At 38.5% G+C, this 18480-nt stretch overlaps 1 pseudogene; it reads left to right on the forward strand.

Moving 5' to 3' along the window:
* The first annotated feature begins 13719 nt into the window (after positions 1–13719).
* LOC136282699 (uncharacterized) overlaps positions 13720–18480 on the forward strand; it is a 28258-nt pseudogene continuing 23497 nt past the window's right edge.

Raw genomic sequence — 18480 nt, forward strand, 5'->3', positions numbered from 1 at the left:
TTTTTATCCTTAAATAGGGAACTCCGCGGCACCCACCTATCGGAAATACAGTACTAATCCGCTTCTAAGAACCTAAAATTCACGAACCTGTTAGCCTAAAAATATCAATTTAGACCCCCTTTACATAAGAACCTATTTAGCCTAAATTTAAAACAGGTTCCTGTTTTAGAAAATAAACCTTAAAGATCTTCAGGCAAAGATAAAAGACATGACTCTCAAAAGTAGTGAACTTAAACATGTATGGATTATAAAAATCTCTAAATTTGGTATAAATAATGTATGAAAAACGGTAGTATGTACATGTTGGTTTTGAATTAGAATTCACATGAGTACACCCTATGAGTACATTTAGAACTGAGAACTCAGATTCTTATAAGCGGGTAAGTACTGTAGTTTGACTTACTAAAACGAAATCAAGTCTGCAATGAATATCTGGTTGTCTTTGCCTCCAGATACCTCTTGCCATTTGGATTAAAAATTCTCCAAACATCGCATAGCTCCAAATTTTCCATCGCATTTTGCACTACCTTTAAAGCGTTCTGATGTGTTCTGGCGATGCCATTTTTTCAGAGAAAATTGAGAGAGTAAAAAACATCCTAAGCAGCTGGTCTGCTAGGAGACTTACTCTTCTAGGTAAAATCACGATAATAAAAGTTTTGGCAGTATCCCAAATTGTACATGTTGTAACCTCTCTTCTAACGCATCAGGGTGCACTTAAGGAAATCAATACCCTGCTATATGACTTTCTCTGGGAGAGCAAATGGGACAAAATTAAAAGGACACAAATGATCAATGATTACGATAAAGGAGGCCTCAAGATGATAGATATTCAAAGCTTTAATAAATTGCTAAACAAAGAGTGAGTAAATGGAAACTTCTCGTAGACTTCCACCTCCAGAAGTGTAGGGGGAAAGTAATGTTTTTAAAGTGCTACTACGATCAAACTGTCGATATTCATTTTTTATAATTTCGCATAAAATATGACTGTCTAAAATACCTTGCTAAATATCAATCCATTACGACCATCAGAAATCTTTTTTTTATTTGTATTTTTACTTCCGAGAAGTTGCAGTCGCCATTTCTTTATCTCGTTCCAATTATAGCCTGGTTGAGAATTAGGGAAAATGAAGTCAAATGCTAAAAATACCTCGCGTAAAATAACTCGAGTGTGCTAGACTATTGCAGTGTTTGAATTTATTACAGGTACAGTAAAAAACCCTTTTTTAAGAACCTAGATTTTAAGAAAAAAATAGATTGACTGAAAATGTTAGACAAAAATCGTACATTAAAACTCCTTTTACACGAGAACCTGTTTTAGCCTACAACTTTGAAACAGGTTCTTTTTTTTGAGAAATTCAATCAAAGTAACAACACAGTTCCATGCATTAATGTTGCGTTTTTTTCTGTTTATCTTGGATAGCTTTGTAAACTTGGTAAATATATGCTTGGATTTTTAACATATTATGCATTCAATACCAAAAATAGGCCACGCCCTCCAATGACAAACAACTCATTTATTTTGAAAACTAGACTGCGAGCAGAGGGCGCGATCGACGAGTGGTGAGCGGCCAAGCTGCGATCTCTTTTCGCTGTGACTGGCGCCCCTGCTTCTCGCAGATCACGGCCTCGCCCCTCATCGCTCGTCGATCACGTCCGCTTTTTCCCCGTTCGTTTCAGTGGGATTTCACAGCAAAAGAGACTGCTCGCAGTCTATTTGAAAACAAGAACCTGTTAAAGAACCTGAGTAGCCAAATTTTCCAGTTAAGCACCATCTTTTATAATAACCTTCTTAGCCTTGCTTGGAAAAAAATTAGGTTCCTATTAGCGGGTTTTTACCTTATATGCTTCTGAGTCTAAAATTGAAAAAAATACCAAATTGCACCAATGTTGCACTAAGGTCACAGGAACTGTCCCGTTTCGGGGGAGGGGGGTACTCCCGTAAATTTTGAATAAGTGTGTGCCTCGAAGAGTCTTGAACCCTGTCCCACTTTAAGGATGGAACAAACGAGAATTGTCCAAACACGAAATATGACACCCTATTCAAGGAAAAACAATAACCAAACAACGGCTAACCCCGCGCGGCAAAACACAAATCTCGATAAAATCGCTTTGTTGACAATTTTAGCGGAATTTGCTTTTTGTTTAGCTGGCCATTTACACACTGCAATTTTAGCCGATACAATTTACATAACCTATCTAGAGATCACAACGGAAACACAATGCTAACAGAGGCAAAACGATAACCGCCAAAACCATACCCTATCCCGCGGCACATACATGTATATGGGAGTACCCCCACCTCTGGGTATTTAAAGTGGATATTGTTCTGCAATGTCCTCCATCAACCGTCCAAAACAGCCATTCGGGTGAAGCTCACCATGCCATCTTCTCCACATGAATTCCTTAAGGTATTCTTGTAGGAAGTTAGGATTTGTGTTCCCTTTCATCTTCTTAAATTTGTCCTTTGCTGCAGACCGATTGCTCTCTGCGTGTTGTGTAATGATTGAAACCCAAGACCCTTTGCATTTGCCTGTATGCCGCCCATTCATCAGTATAAACCTAAGAGCCTGGTTGTACATGTCTTTGGATAATGGTCAAAAGAGTACGCGCATCTCGCCTTCTCACAAGCTGTAAATACGGTCGAGCGGGGTCATACTGTGTGTCAAAAAGCCCAAGAACCCATCTCTCTCCTCGAGGTCGACGTCCCCTTTGGAACTGTGCTTAAGAAGAGACAAATTTCATTAAAACGTGTTGAATATATAGAAAAAAAATAAGAAAGACTGTTTCCTAGCTGGTGCAGGACATAAGTTGGTATTATAAACTGAAATACGGTTGATGTAATGTTTCGTATGTATTTTAGTTGTAAAAAGACCTGAATGAAATACAATGTATACGAGGCATCGAGGTGAATCTCTTTATGGGCACATTTCTTGATGACACATTAATTGTTAACATTTTCAAGGTAAAATGCGCACAGTTTTTGGCATTTTGGCTCTAATCTGGTTACAGGTTTTGCCGAAGATTTTGGGAATAATTCGGATGGCGCTATTTTTCTGTTGAAGTCACTGCGGTGAGATCGACTTGCTGGGATGGAAGAGAAGAGAATAAAACGTGCTATAGCCATTCGCGAGAAGAAGATAAGGTGCAGATAAGCTTACATTCGTTCAATTTATCTTCAAAGGATAGTGACTAAAACACCACACGAGCACTACGAGTAACATACAAGTACATACGAGTAATTACGAGTCATACGGGCGCACACAGATACATATGAGTAACATAAAAGTAACATACGAATACATGGAGTAACACACAGATAACATACGGCCAAATGTGGGTAATACGCATGAAATCTGCAAAGTAAAGTACAAGAAATTGGACCTTTAACGGAAATCGTCGATATGTTTTTAACTGCTCGGTATGGAGAGCAATTAGTATTTGAGGGTGTGTGTGTCTGTGTGTGTGATGGGGGTGGGGGGGTTGGGAAGAGACCTTCCTTAATGCTTCCTGTGAGCCTATTACTGCATAAAATAGCAGTAAGAAAACTAATAACAAATTAAAATACTATTCAATCCTGTAGGCTGAACAACAACGCTGATTTCCTACGGTTACCACCCTCCCGAGGTAATACCCGGGACAAGATCGGCCCTTGTGAACCTAGGATGGAAAATGTTTGAAGTTTTCAGTTTTTCCCGTGGGTAGGGGGTTGGGCAACTTCAAATAACTACCCACACAAAGACTCCTGGGGCGAAACGAGATATGTATTATTTTATTATTTTTTATAATTATTTCATTATTTCTCATTTCTTTTATTTTCATTGTATTTCTTATTATTAATTTATGTTATTTCTATTTTATGCAGCAATAGGCTCACACGAAGCACACGCAAACACACCCTTAAATGCTAATTTCTCCCCACACTACCCCGTTTTGTACATATGATATCATTTGCACATTTATCGCGATTGACTACCTAATTTACCCCGACCTGCTCTCGTGCTGGTCTCGTAGCTCAGTCGGTAGATCTAATTCGGAGGTCGTGGCTTCAATCCCCACTTGGTAAAATTTTCTTTGCCCCGTGAGGACTCCCAAATTTCCTTTAAAAGGGTAGTAACCCAGGGGGATTTATTGTATCGGCAGTATTGCCTTCTTCCAGCACCCAAACATTTATTTAAAAAAAATTAAAATTTATATTACGAGTGCTTCGCGGTTCACATTCTATATCTATATCATTTGAACCAATGAATACACCGAGCAGTAAAAACAAATCGAAGGTTTCCAAGAAAGGTCCAATTTCTCGTATTTTACTTTGTTTTTACAAATCAAAGGAAAGAAAGTCAATTAAGCTTTCGCTAAAATGCATGCGATCAAAAACTATTTCCCATTTGAGTTTTGGAATGAAATTTTTTTTTTGGACGACAAACTGCAGTTACCGGTATACATCTTGTTTTACGGAGGACAGTAAGGAAATTAACCAATGTTTTTTAAAACACTTGCACACAGCCATTGTTTTGCTCCATTTTGTCGGACAAATATCTCGAAACAGTTGTATCCCTATAAAGTGGATTTACAAAGCTACGGAACCTAATACGATCTATATTTTCAACCGTCACCACCATTTAGTACACCAGCGTTGAAGACTACATCATCGGAAAATGAAATTTCCTTACTCGCGGTCCAATGGGAACAAACACTGTTAGAATTGTTTTGACGTTTATTAAAAACACGCGCTTGATATAGAATGAAATAGAAATTAAAACTTTATGAGTGCAGCTGGAAGTATTGCGAGTTCACTCTACCAACGTCCCGTTTGCCGTCATGTCTCAAACTGGAAGTTTTTAACCCTTTAAATAGTCGAATTGTGTGCTCTTTATCGACAGACGGTGACACTTTTTTTTTAAAGAATAATGACAGCGGCGGCGGAAAAAAAAGTTAAAATGCCATTCATTGTCCAATGAAATAAGCTTCCAAAGCACAGACAATAAAACCAAATATAACCTAACCTTTGAAAAGGGTGTAGTAAGTCTCCAACGCAATAAACATCGTGCGTTGTAGATCTCATAATTTTGATCTACTGTAAGTGAACACAGATCCTTAATTCTCACACCACATCTATCTCCGGAAAAGTAACAGGCAAAGTCAATAGGTTGAATATACTTGAAAAACTAGAGAGGGTAAAGGACCGTGCACTTAGGTATGACATGTATTTATAGTAAAGACCCTTCATTAAGAAAGAATGCTCAATTTGATTGGTTTACAAAACACATTAAAGGGTCGTCTCACCCAAGATATGTTAATTACGATAGACAGATGTTTTCAAAAGAAGACACCCACCACTACAGCTAATTCATTTCAAGTAAAGAACACGCATCGTAATTAAAGGGGCACAAATATGCTTTGATACCTAAAGTAAAATGTACAAAACATGGTCTAAGGTCTCTTCGTTACTTCGCCGCTGAAAGGACTTGGAATTCGCTGCCGGAGACGATACGCGCTATGGCCGGCACAAGAGAAATTTAAAACTGGATTCCAGACACGCAATTTACATCTAAATTATGAGGTAATAACATTACTTATTAGAGTTTTATATCTTTTATCGTGGAATAAACCCTCCCCCCCGGGGGGCAATGAATTATCGGCCAAGTATCAGTGAAGTATCGGTGAAGTGTCGGTCAAGTATCGGTGAAGTGTCGGTCAAGTATCGGTGAAGTACCGGTGAAGTATCGGTGATGTATCGTTCAAGTATCGGTCATGTATCGGTCAAGTATCGGTCGTGAATCGGTCAAGTATCGGTTAAGTGTCGGTCAAGTATCGGTCAAGTGTCGGTCATGTATCGGTCATGTATCGGTCAAGTACCGGTCGTGAATCGGTCAAGTATCGGTCAAGTATCGGTCATGTATCGGTCAAGTATCGGTCATGTATCGGTCAAGTATCGGTCAAGTATCGATCATGTATCGGTCAAGTATCGGTCACGTATCGGTCAAGTATCGGTCATGTATCGGTCGAGTATCGATGGTTTAAGACTATATCGGTCGACACATTTATCGGTCGACTGTCGGCCGATATATCGGTCGACTATCGACCGATAGTCGGTCGACTGTCGACCGACTATCGGTCGACAGTCGACCGATAGTCGGTCGATAGTCGATCGATAGTCGATCGACCGATATATCGGTCGACTGTCGCCCGATATGTCGACCGAGTCCACCTATAGTACACATGATCCGAAATTTCTAGCAATAAAGGAGCAAAACATTCCCATAAACATATGTAAAGTCATGGATAATTGTACCAATTACAAATATTTTTTTCCTTAAAACCTCAAGTAACGCCCTCCCCTATTCAGTCTCTTCGTGATTATGATTCTATGTGTTTTTTTTATGTCCTATGAAAAATTATAAATAAAAATGGTTTGTGGGTCCAAGAATAACACAACTGTTAACTGAAAGTAAGATAAGGAAGGATCATCCTTTCATGTCAATATCTTTCCAAAACCAATATTGCCATAAGCAATACTTTCATCCAAGAATTCTTCCGATATCAGCCCAACGAAAACCTGCGTCATTTTGCAGAGTTTGCAGCTGTTGCTGTAAGATCTGTAGCCTTGATTCGCCAACTAAACCGTTCCTAGCCAGAGTTGAAAGACGATCGTTTAGGGACGATGGTGCAGTAAACGAAGAACGTTCCGAGTCTGTCAAATTCTGTCAAAGTCCCTTGAAAGTTCGTTCATAAGAAAAACAAGTTCGTTCAGATCAGAGATCACCTCAACTTCATTTGGGAAGGCTTCTTCTATTCTTAGAGTCAAAGTGACAAGAGTTCTTTCGTTTTCTCGTAAACGGCGACTAAAAATTTCAGCCGAGTCGTAGGACGCAATGTTCCTTTGCCCATCTGCACTTTCCAGTAGCCTACCCAAAGACGTAAAAAATCCCTTGAAGTTGGGCAGCCAAATCCGCACACCTTGCATATTGCTTCTCAAACTTCACTGATCGTCTGCCTTCATTTCCGCCATTTTGAAGTGTTAATTTCCGGGGCTTCTTGTTTAATCTGACTTCCGGTCATTTCTATTTCCGCTTCCTCATCTTTTAGTTTTATTGAACATCTTTTAATTATATAAGGTCACGCGTGAATGAGTCAGGAAAGCGATGTATGCTGCACAACATCGATGTATGACATCCAAAATCGATGTATTCAGGATGAAAATGATTTATTTTATTTTTAGACTTGTATTATAACGTATAACAATAACGTAATTGAACAAAACATTAATGTATCCATGTTTGATATTTTGTCCGTAAAAGAACCTCATATGTCCCTGTTTGCATTTAATTTTCTCAAATCTACTGAATAAATAAAAATCACGATGAAAAGAAATGAAAGTTACGAGACGTGTGTCAGCAGTTTTACTAAGGCGTGAGCTAAGAAAAAAATAAATTGAATTAATGAAGTAATGATACTAAAAAACGCAAAGACAATGAGAAGCAAATTCCTTCCTGGCTCTGAATTTATCTCGTTGTCCCTAAAGTTATGTTAATGGCTGGTGATCACCTTTTTTTTCTTTGACGCTTCATGTCTAGGCCACATCACGAGAATAGAAACATCGGTATATACTGTAAAAATGTCATTGAACTGAGGCGACATTGACAACATCTAAAAAAATATTTAAATACAGTTGGAACCGCCATGATTTCTTGTTTTTATTTTCCTACGTAAAAAAAGGGAACATTGGAAGGAGACTAACTTGCTCATGTACATTCCACCTGTGTCCCCTACTGTCGCTCATAAGTTACCTAAAAATAACCATGAATGTGTTGCTCTATAATAAAGTTAGAGACTGATTCTGCCACACCATTTATGTTGCATCGCATGTTTTAATCGTGTTTGAAGAACCGAATCAAATGCAGCTCCCTGAGTTGGGTACTTCGAATGAAATGACATGACTAACTTGAGCGTTGTGCTGGGCCTGGAGGTGAGCCAATGCACGAGAAAGATAGAAAATGTATTTTTTTCTTTCTTTTGTGCGTTCGTGTTTGAACCACTAAGGAGAAGTTGTTAGCAACTCGGCTTAAGAATAACAATGACTGAATTTTTGAACTCACACGCGGATCATGCTGGTTCGCCAAAGTTTCTTCTGCATGGCTTGGCCGAACCTTTCAATTCAAAGGTTTACAAAACAGGAGCGGCATGGGAGTTTGTTTCAAATTGTACTTGAATTGACCTAAAGAAGTTTGCTTCTTGATGTTGATCAGACAAAGCAGGTGGAAGAAGGAGCAAATTTTAGTTCCTTCTTTTGTTTAAGTTGAGTCTTTTCTCCCGTTCACAGTTTGTTTTCGTCCGAACCACGAAGGGGACAAGTTCAAAGCTCGGGTAAAGTGAAAACTTGCACTGATCACGCTCGTTCGCCAATTTCCTTCTGCATGGTCGAAACGAGCGATTTAAGTTAATAATTTTCTAAACGGAAGTGCAATGAGACTTTGGCACGCACATAAACAAAACGTTTAATTTCATAAAGTAAGTGGTCAATTGTTATCTTTTAAGACAAGGCAGTTGGAAGAACATGCAAATTCTGATCCAGATGAAAGAAAAACTTTTTTTTAATTTTTTTTTTATTATGTCGAAGAATTGTTATATCAGGTTCCATTAAATAACTAATAAAAAACGACACACTAAAAGTGAAGGAGGGACATAAAAGCGTGTAATAATGAAAAAAAAAAAAAAAGGAACTAAAAGAAAACAAACAAACAAAAGGAGAAGCGAGAGGAGAGTCCACGCAAGTATCACTTTTCTGGTTTGTTCTTTGGGTTAATCATAAAAATTTTAATGTCACCATCAAGGCTGCTACGAATTTGATCCCGTTCAGCTGCATGCTAAAAACTTTTTACAGCATGAAGATATAGTGTTTTTATTGTGGGCGTGGCATGTCACTTAGAGTGCAGATGATCCAAGATCTTTCCATTATAAAAACCCTCTGTACTACCCTTCCACATCAAACTACCGCACCGAGCAAACTGAATCCGAAAATACCTCAGAGAAGAAATGGAAACAAAACTGGCTTTGGGTGTTCTTTTCCTCTTGTCACTTCTTCTGATCGAAGGAACCGAAGCAATGGCCTGCGTATACCCGGACTCTAGGCCGGTAAATGCATAAGAAACTTAAATTTATCTTTTTAATCTGGACCAAAGAAAAGCAGCAAGTAAAATTGGTAAAGAGAGAACTAAATTATAGCAAAAAATTACTTGGTGCCCTTTAATCACAAGCAAAAAAAACTAGCTTAATTTTAAAAGCAAAAATTATTCTAATTTTTAGGAGCTCTTCACATTTCAAGTAGGTATGGCTGCAATTAAAATTCTTTTTTAATTTATAGGTTTGTAATTCAAACAAGGGGCGGGAACGAAGAGTCTGCTCCTTGGCTCGACAACTCGATTGCAAACAGATCCTGCTAGATGAGGACGCACACCTGAGGGGCCAGCAAGTTGAGACTCGTTAAGAATCCCACTAATATACAACGACGCTGAAAATTAATGTAACTTTAACTTGGTTTAATGCCTGACTTTATGAAGGAATTTTGAGCTCCATAGAGAGTGTTTTGCTTGTGTTTTTTAATTAATGAAGTAAATAAACGTTGAACGAGTCTCTTATTTGTTTGGTCTCGGGTTCGTACATTTTAATAAGGCTAGCCAAACCGGTCCCTCATACAAAATAAATAAATAAAAAAACAAAAACCAAAAGAACCAAAAAAAACCAAAGGAAAAAACCTGCTTTCAACTTTCCCGATGAAGCAAAATTATGAAAGGCCCTCTGTTTTAAGCTCAGACACTATGTTGTTCAGTGACAGTGGTTTTCGGTTTTTCCATTTTAATAAGGCAAGTCAAACCTGTGCCAAGTAAGAAAAATGTTATAAACTTTTGTGAAGAAGGCAAATTATGGAAAGCCTTTGGAAAAAGCGCAAAACCCATGTTGATTCACCCGGTCACGATGAAGGCATCGTGCTTAGTAGCATATATGTTCAACGTGGGCGGTAACGACAGGATCTTGTTGTAGAAAAGGGAGTGATAACGTTTTTCATTATGACTCATCTAACAAATAAAATTTTTGAAGTAGCAAATTACAATTTTGACCATTTTTTTCTTTATCCTTATTGAAATAAAGCCTCGCTCACTTCTTCTCCTTGCATTCTACCTGAAGTTACCCAAGACACAGCAGCGTGCTCAGTTACGATTTCAGTCGCTGTTCAGAAAATAAGTCGTCTTCCTGTAGAACCAGATCTACTCAGTTAAAAAAAAAACTGATGCTTAGTGAACCTTAAGAAAAAAAAAAAACCAAAATACGCGGAGAAACTTAGGGTAACAATATCTTACAAGACAGAAAAGAAATAATTTACTTCTTGCTTTATTCTCCGAATTTAGTTTACGAAATTTTTTTTCCTCGACAGACTTACACACAATTATCGTCCATTTGCCGACTTGCAATATAACGGTATACGACTCGGTTCGTTAAAGTGCGTCATTATTTATAAAATGGAAAGGAAATCAATAACAAATTTTGTAAAAATATAAAACCATGAACTATTCAGAACATATTCTTGTTAGTGAAAGTTCCTTGCTTTCGTTGCTTTATTTAAGTTTGTGAGAACATTTGTTCTTGGCTAGTCTTAATTCGAATCGCTCCATTAAAAGTGTTATATTGAAGAAAAAATGCTATTCGCAGATCCTGTTATTTGAGGCAGAGTTACCACTTACTCTGTTTGAAGATACCGTCCTCCATCAGTTGCTCGGCTAACTTGATTTACAAAGCATGAGGTGATTATTAACAAAAAGTAGATCAAGTTCGGTTAACATCTGTCATTCATTTTTTAAGGTTGTCATTTTGAGTGTCATCCCTCAGTCTGAGCAAAAAAACGACTAAAAACAATCTATTAAAATTACAACTAACTTCGGTAGTTTGCCTCGTGTTAGCAAGCTATATTTGATAGCGTTATCAATTTACTGCCAAGTTAGTGTTTTTGTTTACTCACTGACACGCATGATGGTTTTTGAGAAACCGAAAACCCTTTTAATTTTGACACCAAAGCCTGAAAATGGATCCTTTCTTTTCAGAGGAAGTTTAAACAGATGTTTTCTGAAGATGAACGATCGAAGAGCGACCTTCAGTTTTCTACATTTGGTAAATGCTAAATTTTATTCTGTATTTGTTTCCGATAACTGCTAAATTGAATATATTAGTTCTAATAAAATAAATTTTCGATATAGCCAATAACTACGTTAAACTCACCTTCACTCTAAAAATGCGCGCGGCACTTTCCTTCCGAAGCCAACTGAATCAAGCAGCTACCATCATCATCTGGTTGAGACGCATCAGAGCGATGGAAACAAATGTGGTATTCTATATTCTGTTTCTCACCTGACTTCTTCTGGCGGAATAATTTACAGTAGTTTCCCAAGACTCATTTTGCGGTAACTTACAGTGAAATGATTTAATAAAATTAAAGTTAATGTTTTCCCACTCTTCAAAACAAAATGAGATTAAGCAAATGGAAAGAACTGACCAATATTTTCCATATAGTATATGAATAGAAGATAATCAGAAACTCTTTGTCTTGCGACTAGTTATGAATTATTTGCAAATGATTTTTCTTTCTTTGTCATGCAGCCGCGAAAAGCTGAAGGAAACGAGCGAAATTAAAAACGCTTCTGCACAATTGTTCGATGGTTGGATTGAGAATAAATCCTGCGACGAGACGAAGTCATAGGCCAAAGTGGTCAGCAACTTAAGAGCTACAAAGAGGATTTTGAGCAATTTATCGAAGATTTCGAAAAAATTCACATGTAACTCTAAAGCAAAAGTAAATGAATGCTCGAGTAAATAAACACCGAACGGGTTGTTTTCATTTGATTTCTATCTAGCTCGGGAGCAAAACACTAACTTCCCTTAAAACAATCGTTGAATAACTATTTCTCCGTTTTAAAAATTTCTGGCTCCTGGTTCATAAGATTTCCTCTGCGTGCGGCATAGCGTGGAAACGCAAAGGCAACGCTCGGTCTATCATATACATATTAAACAAAATTCTAAATTGAAAGACGCTTTTAAAACAAATTGCGTGGACGTTTAAGGCAGTGATCACCTGCACTTAAACTTGGCGAAGGAAAACGACACGAAACCGGAAAAGCTCAGGTTAATCATACAAAGTACAGCGGCTCACGATTTCTGCACTTAATAGGTAAGAACCGAGTCTAATATCCGACGTCTCAGCTCGGCAAAGTGAGTCAGTTAAATATAGGCGAAAGCGAAAGTGCATGCAAAACATATGTATTAAATTAGTACTTGATATCAAAATATCTCCATGAACAATGTTTCTTTCTTCGCTAAGTCCTGTTTTTGCGGGAGAATATTTTTCTCTCTTTTTTCGCTTGTTTTATTTATTTTATACCACAAATGTTGTAAAAAGAAGATGGAAAAAATCATCCCCAGTCCTGATTTTTTTTTTTTGTTTCTTTTTGTTTTCAAGTTTTCGTCTTCCGTTGCCCTAGTTTCCCCCAGTCCGGTGTGTATTCCTCATCAGAGATCGGTTCTATTTTTAGGCTTGAGAGCGTTGTAGACCATCGTTATCAAGTGCCGCTCTCGCTAAGAGCGATCCTCTCGACTCCCGTCAGAAAAAAAAGTTTTCCTTTATTTTTTGCCCATGAAAAGGGTTTAGGACACATGTTTCAAAAATAGTTTAGTTGTTCTCCAATTCTCTTTTTTTGCGTCGCCACAAGCCAAAAATGATTTTTGGCCAGATAACCCCAGTGGACAGCGATCGAAAGTGTAAATTTCAAAGATTTTGTCCAGCGCGCAGCGACTGCATCAATGTAGCTCGCGTAATTCTATCTTGCTACAAGTTAGGGGCTGTTTACATGGAGGCGGGCGACCCCAGGTAGGTGAGGTAACTCGCCTAGCCGTGGCCGAAAAATAAAACGTATTTACATCAATCTTACAACCCCGGGGTGCTGGAGTGGGGTTTCTTGAGGTTGTTGTTGTGCTTGCAATTAAGGACTTTGAGCAGAGGCGTCCCAAGCTCAAATCTCGAAAAAGGCGAAAGATTAATTCTCGGACACACATGTATTTATTCATGAAAGCGTCACGCGTTGTGTTACGCGGTGTTTGATTTCGTGAGGAACCGTTGACTTAATACTTTATACGGAATAGTTTGGGAAACCAAATATGGTCGATTTACAACGCTAAATATTCCGAAATGTGAACATTTTACACTCCTTGTGTGTCCGTTGCGGTTTCTGGTGATTTCTGCCATGAGACGGCTGGGACATGTACAAAATTTTAAACATACATGTTTCGCTTTTGAGCTTTTGTCATAAAGCGACCCCGGCTAGGCGGGTTTCCCCATCTTGATACGTTTACATGGCAAATTGTTACCCCGGCTGAGTTATCAAAGCGGGCGACAAGGCGGCGCACAAAGGAAGCTTTGCAGCATCTTTCTGACACCTATTATGCAAAAGTTGAGAAACATCTCACTTTTATCAACCAAAACATTGTCAAAAGTACGAGTAACGATCTTCTAGCTAAGCAAGAATTTTCGGTCACTGCAAAAAATCTCCCCATCACCACTCTTAAAACTTCGTGTGTTTACTTTTTACTTACAATCCACAAACCTAACAACCAAGGTTGACCTAACGTTTCTGCCTGCAGTTGCCCACCGAACTTATTTCCAGCTATTCAGACAAAATTATGGCACCTATCGTCAACACTTTACCTTTTTACATTAAGGACAGGCATTTGCACTTGAAATTATTCGTGATTCTAATTTCCTTGTCCAAAACAAACTTATTTTCACTATGAAAATTACATCTCATTATATTGTCATTCTCAACGACGATGGTCCCAGGGCTCTCGATCAACGCACGGTTAAGGAACCTAACTCTAAAACACTACGCCGTCCAGCCAAACAAGTACTTACACTCAATTGCTTTTCATTCGGTGGCAACTACTACAAAATAACTGATGGCGTAGCCTTGGCTACTAAAGTGGGACCCAGCTACGCCAATCTTCCTGTAGGTTTCATCGAAAACCATTTTTTTAGTCAAGACCTCGGCAGTTACATTAACGACCGTTATCGGGGCGACCACCTCTACTAGGAAGAAGCTCACTCAATTTATAACCGCCGTCAATTCCTTTCACCTTGCACTTAAACATACTTGGGAAATTCCCGACACTTCTTTGGCTTTTCTGGATATCAAAATTTCAATTGAAGGCAACGGTCTATGTACTGGTGTTTACTAAAAACCTACAGATACACATAGCCCGGTTACTTGTTGTATTCATATTTGCATCCATCACACGTCAAGTATTTTATACATTTTCACAGTTTCTTAGACTTCGTCGTTTGCATAGTGACGACTCTGATTTTTCCAAAAAATCAGAGGCAATGTGCAGGTTTTTCGATAAACGTGGCTATCCTGTTTTTGTCGTTTCAAGTGGGCCACCACCATGCCCAAAAAATTGATCGACAGTCAGCTCTAAAAACGGCTGAGAAGGAAAACACTGATCGCATTCCATTCACTCTAACATTACCCTCACAACCACGCATTAAATCTATCATTCTTTCATTCAAACGCGACATAAACACAGGTAACTTTATGTTCAGAAGTTCATTTCAAACCAATGACCAACCAGGAACTTTCAGAAGCACTCGCTCACGATGCAAAACCTGTCCTTTCATTCATAACGTAGAGAAAATGTCGGAACCCAAGAGATCCATTAAGATCACTGATCACTTTACGTGCACCTCCGCCAATGTCATTTCCTGCATAAATTGCACTTATCGCAAAAAGTTATACATTGGTTAAACAGGAAGACGATTAGGTTACCGATTTCGAAAATACCTTCGAGACGTAGAAAGAAATGACAAGGACGCATCCAAACCAGTCGCTAGACACTTCATTCTCCCCAATCATTCTAAGCAGCATATGGCAGCTTGCGGCCTTTCCTTACGACGTTCGGAAAGCCGCAAAACTCAAGAAAAAAATTTATCTTCGAAGTCGGCACTCTTAATCCCTACGGTGTCAACGAGCGCTTTTCATTCAACTAATTTATTCTTGTATTCACGTCACCGTATCCCCACTAATAGCGTAGCTCAATTTTCTGCATTTAAACCCACAGACAACCCACAATTCCTCCAATCGCTCTGACGAAGGGCTATTGCTCGAAACGTCAGCCTTTTAACTCTTTACGGTGGCCAATTTTCGTTTTGAACTCAATTGATAACACTAACTTACCCTGATATACACTCTCACCGACGCCGCAGCACAGTTTCTTTAGAAACTTACCCTCTTTATTCATTGATCATAAATGGCGTTAAATGTTAGATGATAGATGTTAATTTACCTGTTGTTTAAGTGCCTGCCTATTCTATTTAAGGTAATTTACCGTACAGAAATCAGATTCGTACCAACTCCTGGCATTTCTCTATTGTGCAAAGATGAGTTGTTTTGTATAATGCAAAGTTTAAGGCCTTTCCCAGAATGTTTGAGTACCGATCCACGGTATTACCTCATTCTTCATTTATATGAATAGCGTCGGAATTGATGCAGTAGCGTCCCACGCGTCGGGATTAATGGTGTACGACACTGTTTATAAAAAAGGTATTTAACGGCTCAGTTGAGCGTTTGATTGGTTAAAGAGGAGAGCATCACGTTTAGCAAAAGGCGACGCCTTATATGATACAATCATGACCTTCGATCTAACATTGAAAAAGAAGTGATGTTTACTTTTGGATTTTGTAATTACGAGAAGCGTAAGATGTTACCCATTTTTCGTGAATATGTACATATATCTTTTATCATCAAAACAGCTGGATGATACTTTATTGATTTCATAACTTCCAAGCTGATGATTTTGACTTCTGATGATTTTCATTTTATGATGCATATGTTTGTTATTGAATAATACATTTTTATAGTCTTCATGTTTGATGTGTGTCTTTATGACGATTTTCTTTATTCCTTTAGATGTAACTTCGGGCAATAGATTTCATAGCGACAATAAATGAGTGCTATTCATATAATTCTAGCATCAGCCTGTTCCTTAATGAGGATGGAATGATAACACGCATCCCCACGAGACGCAACCTCGGTCTGCCGAGCAATAAGCGCAGTTCAACGGACAAAATACGGTTTGAGTTGCTCATCAGCTACATAATCTGGCCAACCTCAGAGGGTTTACTCCAAAACTCTTGATAACACCTTTTAGTGCCTCTGCTGATATCTGATGCATCAACAGGCAATTTACCCAAGTCTGAGAAGAAGAACTGTTCTGTCTCTTCCGGGAGGGTTCCTTGTCATAGGGAAGACGTCATAATCCTTCTGCATCGGCGTGAACGGTAGATGGACGGTACTGAGTGGATGAACCAAACTTGAACCCAAATATACACTGTCCAAAACTCCAAATGCTACATTCAGTTTGTATGCTCTTATTTTGCATTAGGAAGAAATCAGTGGCAATGCTATTTTGAGAGCTTAAATCTGTTTTGTGATGCACATAAAGTAAAATTTGTTTGATGGTGATTGAAAATACAGTAACATACATTATGTACATCTAGTGACACAATATCATTCACATGGTGTCACTTTGAGTGATAATCAAAAAGCAAAATTGGCAAAAGCGTTTCGTGATAAATCAGCTATTACTCTGCGGCTATCAAATCACGAATTGAGTGGGAATGATGAACTGATGTTTACAAATACACAACTTTAAAAAAAAATTCCAAAAAGCGATTGCATCTGATAAGGCCATTGATGTCAAGATATCAAAAACACAAATTCATCATGTTGCAAGGAAAGGAGGTTCACTGTTTGGTACTCTTGTAAGTTTTGCACAAAAATGCTCCCCATGGCAACAAATCTTACCTCGAAGGTACTTCTGGGGCTTGCAACTGGTGAATTGAATAGCCTTTGTAATTTTGGAAAGGACAAGATTCTTGGGCAAGGCTTGTATCAGAAAACGAGCCAGAGAGGTGGTTTCCCTCATTCCTTAGAATAAACTTGATCAATTTATCACACACAGGAACCTTTTTAACCAAAAAACAGAAAGAACAGATTATTGCACCTCTTCAATCCCACGAAGAAGCAACGCTCTTCAAGAAGTGGGGAGAAACACGAGACGTAGTCGAGAACAGAACAAAGCACAGTCAAGGCTTCTCTATTTTTTAAATGATGAGCTCGTTTGGACCAATCACGGCGCGCGCATTTCGCTGAACATTTTATAAACCATTATATGAGATTCTTTTAGATCCACAATTTTCCTAAACATTGTCATACACACCATCAATTCTGACGCGAGGGAAACCACAATATCAATTCTGACGCGTGGGAAACCTCTAAATCAATTCCGATGCGTGGGAGACCAGTATATCAATTCCGAGGCGTGGGGAACTACTATATCAATTCCGAGGCGTGGGAAACCACTTTTTTTTGTGTCTGAGCATTTAGTTTGATAATTCCATCCTGTTTGTCCGAGAATGTCACAAATTACCAGGAAAGCATTGAAACATAAAGTCATGCAATGGTAAAATGCCGTGAGATCATATCGCTAATCTCCTATAGTATAGAAAAATATATATTATTCAAAAACTACTCTAACATCCCAATGATTTCATGAAATGATCTCGTCAAATAATTTCCAAAATATGTAAAGTAGTATAGAGAGTTGGCGTTTTTGTACGCGATCACTTTGTGATATCGTACCGCCAACTCCTATAATACTTAATTACTCACGCAGAATGCAGCAGAACACAGGTGGATAGGTAAAAGGAAAAACGCAGCTGGGTCAGAGATGATTTCATCCCACCTGAACTGAATCATTATCAGTGTAATTGTTTTTAGAGTACATTAGGTATATCATACATTTGCGGCCGTCAACCTTTACCGACGAGTAACCAGGAAGATGCCTAATTACTTAAAACTCATTATCCAAGCAAGAGTGACGTTAAGTATTCTCTTCCTGCTCTCGGTGCTCCTTATCCAAGGATCTGACGGCATAGGATTATCATGTCCAATAGGAAGTGTGGTAGGTATCGTGGGAATGTACGGCTGCAATGCAGGTTGGTAAATTCAGCTCATGTAGATCCAGTAAACCCTTCACCGTGTTATCCTTAGAGGAGTAGAGTGAGTAAAACTAAAATCGAGCTGTGCATTAACCAAATGCAGAGCACAGGTGGATAGGTAAAAGGAAAAAGACAACCGCATCAGAGATGATTTGATCCACCCTGAACTGAATCATTATCAATGTGATTGTGTTTAGAGTACATTAGGTATATCATACATTTGCGGCCATCACCTAGATGCCTAATTACTTAGAACTTATTATCCTATTTTTATACCAAGAGAGGAAGTGATCAAAATTGGTTCGTTGCTTAACAAACAACGATACACGTGTTCAACGCTGTTTACTCCATAAAAGCCCAGTTACGTTTCTGCAGCATCAAAGTGATCC

Source organism: Pocillopora verrucosa, chromosome 7, assembly GCF_036669915.1.
Source record: "Pocillopora verrucosa isolate sample1 chromosome 7, ASM3666991v2, whole genome shotgun sequence".
NCBI lineage: Eukaryota > Metazoa > Cnidaria > Anthozoa > Scleractinia > Pocilloporidae > Pocillopora > Pocillopora verrucosa.